General features: G+C 55.4%; 1 protein-coding gene across 4 annotated transcripts in view; it reads left to right on the top strand.

Moving 5' to 3' along the window:
* Positions 1-8,249: 8,249 nt before the first annotated feature.
* The window catches only part of DAG1 (dystroglycan 1), a 68,074-nt gene continuing 66,066 nt past the window's right edge, over positions 8,250-10,257 (top strand). For 2 of the 4 annotated variants that reach the window (XM_045778387.2, XM_045778384.2), the window contains exon 1: positions 8,416-8,577. The gene's annotated coding sequence lies outside the window, so the exon portion shown is untranslated. The other 2 variants (XM_045778386.2, XM_045778385.2) reach the window with 2 other exon arrangements.

Here is a 10,257-nt window from a genome sequence, read left to right as displayed (position 1 = left end):
TGAAAGAGGCTCCATGTGACTCGGGTCATGCACAAAGAAAAAACTGGGGTAGGGGGTGCCTGGCTGGTTCAGTCAGTAGAGCAGGGGACTTTTGAGCTCAGGGAGGTGGGTTCATGCCCCACGTTGGGCATAGAACCTACTTTTTTGGGGGGGTAATATTTATTTAAGTAATCTCTACACCCAACATGGGGCGTGAACTCACCACCCTGAGATCAAGAGTCCCCTGCACTTCTGAGTCAGCCAGGCACCCCTGGGCATAGAGCTTACTTAAAAAATAAAAATAAGGGGCGCATGGGTGGCTCAGTCGTTGGGTGTCTGCCTTCAGCTCAGGTCCTGATACCGGGACTCTGGGATTGAGCCCCACATTGGGCTCCCTGCTCCGTGGGAAGCCTGCTTCTCCCTCTCCCACTCCGCCTGCTTGTATTCCCTCTCTCGCTGTATCTCTCCCTATCAAATAAATAAAATCTTAAAAATAAATAAATAAAAAATAAAAATAAAAACTGGGATACAAAAGAACTGGGGGTAGTATTGAGAGAAGCGGAATTGGAGATGTATGGGGAGGATGCAGGGTGGAGAGGTGAGAGGGAAGGTATTGGAGGGGAAGGGCCAAGCTGGGCAGGTGAGGGGGTTGTGAGGGGAGAGTGAGGAGTCCCTGTCCTCCAGCAGCAGGAAGTCAGGCAGAGCCTTGAGTAGGACAGGTAGGTTGGAAGTTGGCCCTGGCTGCTCCCACATGGGGACTGGGTCAGTGGGTAGTGCAAAGGCAGCCTCCAGCAGAGGACAGGGCCCCACAGTCCTTCCTCCCCGAAGCCCCTGTGTTTTATGGGAGAGGATGCTCAGAAGACCAAGGCCCGAGAAGACAAGGGAGATCTGCAGGGTAGGGGCAGGCACCTCACCCTCAGGCTGACAGGAGGCAAGGGGACCTTGGCCCTGGAGGAGCCTGGGAGAAAAGGCAGCTGTCGCTTCTTGCAAAGGTGCAGGTGGCCCACAGCTGTGGCAGGTCTCCAGGACTGGGGGTCAGGATGTTTGAAAGACAGGGCTGTGGGTGGGCCTTGGGGCCATCAAGACAGGGGAGGAGAAGGTCCTGGCAGTTCAGCCTGAGGCAGTGCCTCACAGAGGTCCAGCTGTCAAGGAACAGCTGCAGGCCCCGGAAGGGGGAGGGAGCCCGGGCAGCAGCAGGTGAGGAAGCTCCCTGGTTGCTGGGCCGTGGGAATGGAGAATGGCAGCCAGTGAAGAGATGGGGGTTGGGGTGGGGTTGGGAAGGGGAGCATCTGCTTGCTCCCTTGCCTTCAGATGCAGCTGGAATTCCTCAGGGAAGCAAATGCTAGGGTGGAGAAGGGAGCTAGGGAGGCAGGCAAGTGCTCTCCTACCTCTTCCAGAGGTTCCCCCAAAGTCCGTCCTTCTGGGGTGCATTGCCTCCTTTGGGACCCCTCTGGACCCCTAGCCCACACTAGTCCCTGGGTTGCTTTTTCCCTCTCCTCCCCTGCTCGGCTCTCCGGCTCTTCGTATGCACCTGTGTCTGGGCCTTTCTAGGAAGGAGAGGAAACAACCATGGGCCTTTTGTAAAACCTTGGCCCACAAGGGTCAGAAAGGGAAAGGGTTTGGAGAGGGAAAGGGGTTTACTCAAGTGCCCAGTCAGTCAGAGGCAGGCACCAGGGCCCCTGCCTGCAGGTGTGCACACAGCCCTCAGGGCCTCAACCCTGGACTGCCCACTAGTACCCACCGGCCTTAAGTGCAAGGAAGACTGGGGTACCCTCAGGCCCTGCCTCCTGTGAGCTGAGGAGACTCACTGAGGGTGAGATTGGTCCCAGTGTTTGTGGGTGCAGCAAAGAGGCCTGTAAAAAGGCCCAGTGTTCTGCTTACCTCAACACTAGGGCCACTGATGTTGAACCAATCACCAAGGGTCCCAGGCAGCAGGGTACAAGGAAGTTTCAGGCAGAAGGAGGGTAGGGGTCAACTGAGGCCAGCCTTCTTTCCTGGGGCCCCTCCAACATGGAAGAGCAGCTGCTGGGCCCTGGCTCTGAGGTCCAGGATATCCCTTTCAGGAGCAGCCTTCCCTCCACACCCCCTCCCGCCTTTGTATTACGCCACTGATGTGCCTGGGGGCATGGGGATGGGCTGGGGGAGGCAGAGAGGAAAGGTTTCTTAAAAAAAAAAAAAAAAGAAAGAAAGAAAAAGAAAGAAATGTTTTCTTTTCACCTTTTCTGGAAAAACTCTCCACCCATCATGAATGGGTCTTTTTGTATAGGACTTGTCAATGCCTCCGCAGCCATCACCATGCTTGCCGCCAGCCATGCCCACACCCAGAGGTTCAGAGCTCTAGCTTCAAGCCGGGGTATCTCTACCTCAAGGGCCCATACTGAACCCAACTTCCAATGCTTCCCACTCCAGGCCTTCCTGGTCCCTTGTCAGGTTCAGCCTACTGATGGAAATAGACCCTCTTTTCCTCATTCACGGGTGACCCCAGCCAGGACTTCAGTCCAGCTTGGGTAAATGGCAACTGCAGGGAGGGACGTTTGAAGGTCATCGGCCTTCAGCAGTAAGCTTGAGGGAGATAGATGGGTCAGCTGATCAAGGCCTCCCTTACCTGCCAGATGACACCCTACCTGCCACCCTACCTGCCTTCTTTGCACCTGTGTCTGGCAGCAGCCTCCTCAGGGAGTTGACCCTGTCTTGGAGCAGGACCCTTCCCCTACTCCACACTTCCTAACCCGCCCTCCACTCTCTCCCACCTCCACCTTGGCCCAACGCATGGACCTCCCTCCAACCAGGAGTTGGTGCTAGGTGCTCTGTGCTCCGGGTGGGCTCTGCAGGGTCTCTCCTAAAGCCCTGACCCGTAGCACCCACTCGGAGCTGCCCAAGCCCAAGGGAATGGATGTTTCTTCCCCTTCTCCTTCCTCCTCTGGAGCTGGGAGGAGGGGTGCCACCTCTCTGCATTCCAGGCGAAGGTGGAGGCAGGGTAAGTGAGAAATGTTGTCTCTAAATGCTTGTTCTGGCTTGACTTCTCTGGTGCCTGATGCCCCTCCCCCGCAAGACCCCATCTCTGCCCCTACCCCTGCCTGCTCTCCCACCTCTCTTTCCCCACCTACCAGAGGCAGGAGCAGCTCTGGGGCTGGGGCCAAGCTGCTGCCCTCTAGTTCCTCACCCCACCACATTCCTTCCAGGAGGCCTGAGGGCACCATCCCCGCTCCCCTCCTTCTTGCTCCCACCCTTCAGCTTCCATGCCCCTGCTCTTGGGACCCTATACTCCTGGCAAACCCCAGCCCGGTTAAATCCAGCTTTGGCGCCTTCCCTCCCACCAGTTGTTCTTTGTCCTTTGTTCACTGTTCCATTCACTGTTCGGTCCATGGCTACCTCCGAGATTCCTCAGACCTGCCTGTCCACTTCTTCCCCTGTTTTACCGTGGTCATTCCCTAGGCTTATGCTATTCCTTCCCTAGGAAACCCTAGGGCTCCCTCCTTCACCTTCTGCAGGACATACTTCCCAGATGAACTGGACCACAGACCAGCCCCTGGCCTGCCCTCCCATCCCCTGATTAAAGAGACTGACTTACTGCCGGGTAATCCCAGCCCCTGATTGACTTACTCATTCAGTCTCTACCTTGTTACACTTGAATTTGGGCTCCACAACAGCAGTGTTTGTTCCTTTCATCCCTTGCCGTGTTCCCAGCATATCATAGACTCAGTAAATATCTGTGCATTGACGACACATGATGATGTTTCATCCTGGTCCTGACTCAGCCACATAAAGCAGTCTTCTGTCACTCTCAGTGAGCAGGCAGTTCGGAAACCCACAACACGGGGTCACTTGATGATGGGATGACCAAGGGGCTCAGAGAAGGCAAACAACTTATGAAATATCACACAGTGAACTCAGCTCTAGGTCCCAGTGGGGACTTATTCTTCATATGGACCCAACACAAAGCTTGGTTGAGGAGCCAACATTCACTCTTTATCCTTTTATTAGTTTCCCTCAAATTGGCTCCCAGAAATGTTGGGGATTCCCAGACCACAGGTGGGGTTCCTAGAGGCCCTGTCTGTCTCTGTCAGCACTGAGCCTAGAACAAAGCCTGTCTACTCGGGTCCAACACATTCCAGTGTTCCAAGGGCATACCCAACAGCCATGATAACAGAATGAGAATCAGTGATTGTTGGGAAGCCCATTAATGTCTCTTGACTAAAGGGCCACCAAGGCGAGCCCAGGCTGATGAGACAAACAGGCCCAGGTCTTAGGCCCGCTCTGAGAGGAAGAGGTGTTTCTGTCCTGCATAAGGCAGTGGCAGAGCCCTGAGCCAGACCTAGACGCATGACTGAGAGCACAGAGGGACTGTCCATCTGGCTGAACCAGAAGGTATGGGGAGCTTCGCCCACTACTGGGTTTGGGGGCTAGCTGGTCAGTGACTGAAGAGAATGAACAAATAGGACCTTCAGTTTGCTTGCTTCCACTTGCTGCCTGGCTAAGACCAGACAGAATCTGCTGTTTAGTCCAGTGTTCAAGGCCACAAGCCCAGTGTTTTAGGAACAGTCGCCCAAGTCAGCCTTGGAGGACTGTCTTATCTCAGAGCCAGCAGGGAGTGGAATGTGGCTGAGACATTTGTGTCCACCCAGAGGGAAGACGTGATCTTCAAGCATGCAATCAACACTTATTCTTGCTGTGGGGTTTATGTCCCCACAGGACTGTATACTCGTGGATGGACAGGTGTGGAAGCTGCCACCTGGCTGACTGGAGGAAGGCCCTGTGCCAGACACAGAGAAAGGGCCCTACTGGAAGTGCTGGAGTGGAGGGCCCTGCAAGAGAAGGAACTGGCTTCTGGGAAGGCTGGTGGTGGCCCGCGAACACGCCTACTGGCAGTTTCTCCCGGATGAACTTATCAGCCCTTTCTTTCTGCCAGAGCTGCCAGACAATCTGCCTTCTGTTAAATCCAGACAAAAGGGACCCCTCCCTGGCCCTGACTTGGCTGGCCCTGCTTGGGCATTTGGGTCAGGAGCCTCCATCCTCAGCTAGCACTGCCCCTTGCCCCTCTTAATTGGGCCTGGGGGAGCAGCAGCGGCAGGAGCCTCCCTTCCTCTGGAAGAGTCTGAAGCTGGGCACTTGCCCTTAGCCTTCAATTCCTTGGGAACATGCCAGAGTAAAAAGTCCTGGAATCCTGGGACCAGAGCAAAGTTTGGTCCATGTCGGTGTCTGCTGGATTTTATCTGAGCTAGAACCAAGGCTTTAGCTTAAATCATATTGGCCCCCAGGTAAACACTGCGGCATTTGCCTTGGGCTTTGCCCAGGGCTTGGACCCTTGGTGGTGACTACCAACCAGGAAGTGAGGCAGGCAACATCTCATTCTTTCCTTCTCAAACAGAAATGGAGCCTCTACTATGTGTAGGTAGTTAGGTGATGGTTGTAATATGGCGCTGAGCAGATTGGTCTCCGGCCTCAAGGGCTCATGTTCCACTGCAGGAGACGAACCTTAATCAGATTATTTTTCTGGAGCCTCTGGCTTGGGGTCTAAGAGGAGGACGCACTGGAGGCTGAAGGGCCAGGAGAGTTGAGGGCTGTCAGGCCTGGAGAGCCCTGTTCTCAGCTTCTGATCAATCCTCCCCCAGCCCATACCACATGGGCCCCGTGGGCAGCTCCTCTTGGGTGTTCTCTGCGCCTCACTTTTGGCTCTGCCCTCCAACTGGTTGTGAGCACCATCCCAGGTGGTCTAGGCCCTCCTGGGATTCTAGAATAGCCCCCAAGGTGAGTCACTGGAGACCTTGTGCTGAAGACTACGATGGGTTATTCAGTTCCCTGGGAGGGGAAAGGCTTTGACCCTCAGGACTACAGAGAATAACAGGCCTTTCCTTTATAGCCCCCACTTAACCTAGGGGCCCATGAAGACGGCTGTCCACCTCCCTCTTTACTTACTTTCCTATGGGCTCCGTGGGAGCTGATTCGGCTCCAGCTGGGGCTAGTTAGGCCCCAAAAGGCTGGTCAACTCTGGCCAGCCAGGCCTTCTGCCTTCCAGTGCCTGGAATAGGGGGGTGGGAGAACTCCAACTCCAGACAAAAATGAAGAAAGCCAGCAATGACGCCCAGAGGTTAGAGCCATTCTGGCTTGGGGGGAGGAAGACATGTGAGATCTGCCAGGAGTGAAGGGCTAGGGAAGGGGGAGAGCATTAGGGCCAGCCTGGGGGCCTCAGTGCCTCCAACTGAACTCCAACCTAGAGAGGCAAGGACTGGAAAGGATTTGGCTGTAAGGGCTTCAGGCACGCTCTGGTTGTTGATGCCTCCTTCCAGGACTAGCCCACCTTCTGGCACCAACTAGTTAAGGCCCCTTCCTTGGTCAGAAATCTGGGGGCTGCTCAGGCCTGGGGCACTGGGACTCTGGAGGCCAGAATGAGGCCTGTTGCTTCATCTAGGAAGACCTGTCCCAAAAAGGAAGAAGGGGAGTTACTCCGGCATCCATGGATGGTCAGTGAGGACGAGAGTGGCTAGCAGCTTCTGAGAGGATGGTAGGAGGGAGGTACCTTAGGAGGCCAGTGCCCACTGATGTCTTTTGTTTTGAAAAAACATATATATAACTATACAGTTAGGCACTAAAACACCAGCAGAACCTAGGGCTGCAAACCAGTTCCTGGTGTATGTTGGGTTGGGGGTGGGGTGTGTGTGGAGACTTAGTAAACTGAAGGAGTGAATGAGAGAATATATTTTATTTAGAAACCCAAGTAATTTTTCATATTCTTAGTCTTTTCAAAGCAGCAGAATTTTAAATTTGGATTTGAGAGGCCATTAATTTTTTAGTTTTAACATCTAAAGGATGGTTTGGGGCCTTTCCCCTGGTTTTTAGTTCCTTTTCTAGTCTGTGGAAATGAGGTTTGGAGCCTATGTATTTAAGCATAAAAAATCAAGGGGCGTCTGGCTGGCACAGCTGGTAGAGCATGAGCCTCTTGATCCGTGGTTGTGAGTTCGAGCCCCATGTTGGATGGAAAGAGTACTTAAAAAGAAATAAAATCTAGGGGCGCCTGAATGGCTCAGTTAAGTGTCTGCTTTTGGCTCCAGTCATGATTGGGGTGTGCCGGGATCCAGCCTCACATCAGGTTCTCTGCTCAGTGGGGAGTCTGCTTCTCCCTCTCCCACTCCTTTCTGCTTGTGCTTTTTCTCTCTCCCTGTCAAAAAAAAAAAATCTTAAAAAAAATCTAAGAAAAAGGAATCACAAACAGGTATGCGTGTTTGGGAGATGACTTTCCTTTCAGCTCTCTGAAATTTATTTCTTCCAGACACTCCTTAAGGAGGGGAGAAGGCAGGGGAGACTCACACCTGTCTGGATTCAGGGAGGACTGCCAGGCAGGCAGCAGCCAGTTCTGTGTTCAGAATGTGCTCTCTGACAAAAGTGCGGGCTTGGAATTCCAACCTGGACACAGGCCCAGGAGGGAATGGACACGTTCTGAGCAGGATTTGGGAGCGAAAGGGAGCAGAGCCCACCATGGGTGCCATCCCCAGACTCACCCTGTAATTTTTCAGATCTCTGGGGCACTTGGGATTGGAGGCCATAGGTAAGCCCTGGGGGAAGCGAGAGCACCTTTAGGACCCTCCCCTTGAAGCGAGAAGGACCTCAGCAGTACCTCCTCTCCTTACTCCCCCACCCCCTGAAAGAATGCGGGCCACAAGTAGTGAGTGACCAGCGCCAGCGGGTCAGAGCTATTTCTGGCGCCAGAGGAGGCATCGGATTCCGGAGTTCGGGGGCAGGGGGAGGGGACAGGGTCAGGCCCGAGGCGCTTTCCGGACGCCCTCGACTGCTAGGGGATAGGCCTTTGGAGAGAGGCCAGCTTCCCGCCCTTCGGGCCCTCGCCTCAGTTTCCCCATCCGTGTAAGGGTCAAGCAACAGGGTAGTCATCCTTAGCGATTTAGAGGACGCTTCCTGATTGTTTTCATGGCTTAGAAATACCTCTTGATATTGTGTTTGAGAGAAATCAGGAGGGTCAAACGATAGGTGGTCATTTGTGGCAGGACCAGTTCTCCAGCCCGACCACCCTGGGTCGGTCGGACGAGTCTCAGAGGCCGGAAGGCCTGAGATTGGGCGGGGCGCCCCTCCCCCACTACCAGACCAGAGGGCTGGGGGCAACCGGGACGGGCCGGGGCGTGTCCCGGGGACGGACCCTGCCGGCCGCGGGGCGGGGCCTCCAGGGAGGGGCGTGTCTTCTCTGGTGGGGGCGTGGCGGACCAATGAGCAAAGCGGCGCGGATGGAGGCGGGGCCTGCGCGCGGGTGCGGCGCGCTGCGGGGCGGTGGACGCAGGCAGAAGCGGGCGTCGCGCGGACTGCTGGTCGGTGCCGCGCGGAGCTGGCGGCGGGATTGGCTGCGGCACTCGCGTGTCAGGCGGTTGCTAGGCTCCGGCCGCGCGCCCCGCCCTCGCGCTCGGCGCCCTCTCACCGCCCGGTACGTGCTCGCGCGGAGGCTGCGGTGCGGCGCTCGCGCTCCTCGGGCTCGGCGGCGGCAGCGGCGGCGACGGCAGCTTGGCGCCGAGTCCCCGGGGAGCGGCGGCGGCGGCGGCGCGGCGTCTTGCGGCCGGGAGGAGCAAGCACCTGCCGCGGCCCGCCCGCCGGCGCTCGGTGAGTGCGCCGCCCGTCCCCTGCCGCCGAGCCTAGCAGCCCAGGCCCCCATCCCCGTGGCCGGCCGAGCCTCTCGAGGAACACCTGCTGCTGCTCGTGGTTTGGCCCGGGGTGGGGACACGGTTGCGGACGTCCTTGCGGGTGAGGCAGCGGCGCGGCCCGGGGAGAGCCGCCCCCCTCCTCTCGGCCCCTCAGGCGAAGGCTCAGGGCGTTCCGCGGCCGGGCCCGGGCTCCGCGCCGCGGCGATGGGCCAGGCCTCAGCCCGGCCCGCGCTCCGGGGAACGCGGGGCCTGCGCGTTGGCCACAGGCGTGTGCGGCCTTCCAGCCGCTCCCTTGGCTTGCAAAGAGGGTCGTCGCGCGGCCCAGTTGGGCGGAAGCCCGAGGATGGGGCACTGACCCCCCGCAGGAGGCGGGGAAGGGCGCCGCAGCCGCTGGGACCTGAGCTGCTCAGAGCCTTGGGGTCAACCCCCCCCCCCCAATACACAGACACACACTCGAGCTTCTTTGAAATCTTCCTGCCTTTTCACCTTTTTACTTGGTGTTTGGAAATCCAGATTCACCAGCGGGTGTATTTGTAAAGTGTCTCCAGAGAAAATGCTGTCTCGGCTTAGAATCCTGCCAAGAATTCCAAGTTAATTTCATACAAACTCAAGTGCTAATTAAAAATGCGTATTTTAATCTCTATGACATGTGAAGCTCTTAGATTTGTAAACTGACTTACTTCAGAATTAGTTTTAATGATGATCATGAAGTTTTTGCCTTGGTGGAAGCTAGAGCCTGGGACAGCACGTTTACAGCTTAAAGTTCTAACTTAAGAGCCGGCCTGCTATTTCCCTAAATAAGCGAGGAGAAGCGATTCCTGGCATGGAACCCAGACTCCGCGTAGGGAGGGTGGTGTTTATAGGACATAAGCCCAGATAAAGAGTTGGATGTGCTACCAGGTGTTTTGGAGTCTGGAGTAGATGGGCTATTGTAACTTTATCAGGTTGTTCTATGCTTAGTGTTCAGAGACATGATAATTTCGGAATGTCCCTGTTTTAAAAAAGATTCAACCTTGGAGGCGTAAACATCTCTAGTTGGAGTGTGGAGAAGTTGAATGGAACTGTGTTTGCTGTGGAGCGGAGGAAGAAGAGCTCGTGGCCTGCATGTTTAAAGGAGGCCGAGGAGCCATTTCTTGGAGAAGTCAGATTTGAGGAAGAGTAGGATGCAGAGTGTGAGCCTGTTCAAAGCCTGTGGGCTACTGTATGAAAGGAAGAGTAAGCAGTACCATATAGGCAGCAAACACCTGGTTGGAACATGAAAGCTCTTGTTGATATGAGCCTTGGTTGAAAGAGAGAGAGAGCAAGTCTTTACTGTTTTGGAAAAGTTGATTTGACAAAATACATTCATTCATTTAATATATGGCTTCACTACTTGCCTAATTTTGTGGTAGGTTCAGGGGACCCGGGTAAAAGAGGATGGTTCTGCCCTTAAGGAACTCAGTTTCAGGGACAGTGGGGATTCAGGAACCTATGATTGATAGTATCTGCCCACTAAGTGTGCTCACATGGCTCTCTGGGAGCCTGAGGAGAGGGAATTCCTAACCTGAGGCTTGCAGGGCCAGCAGGAATTAGCTGGGGGACAGCAAGGTCTGGACACAGGGAACCACATGTACATGAGGTCCTAAAATAGCACCTGTGC

Source organism: Ursus americanus, chromosome 14 (assembly GCF_024610735.1).
Source record: "Ursus americanus isolate L20-20 chromosome 14, mUrsAme1.1.p, whole genome shotgun sequence".
Lineage (NCBI taxonomy): Eukaryota > Metazoa > Chordata > Mammalia > Carnivora > Ursidae > Ursus > Ursus americanus.
Note: the sequence above shows the minus strand (reverse complement) of the source record. Positions and strands in the feature narration are given on the sequence as shown.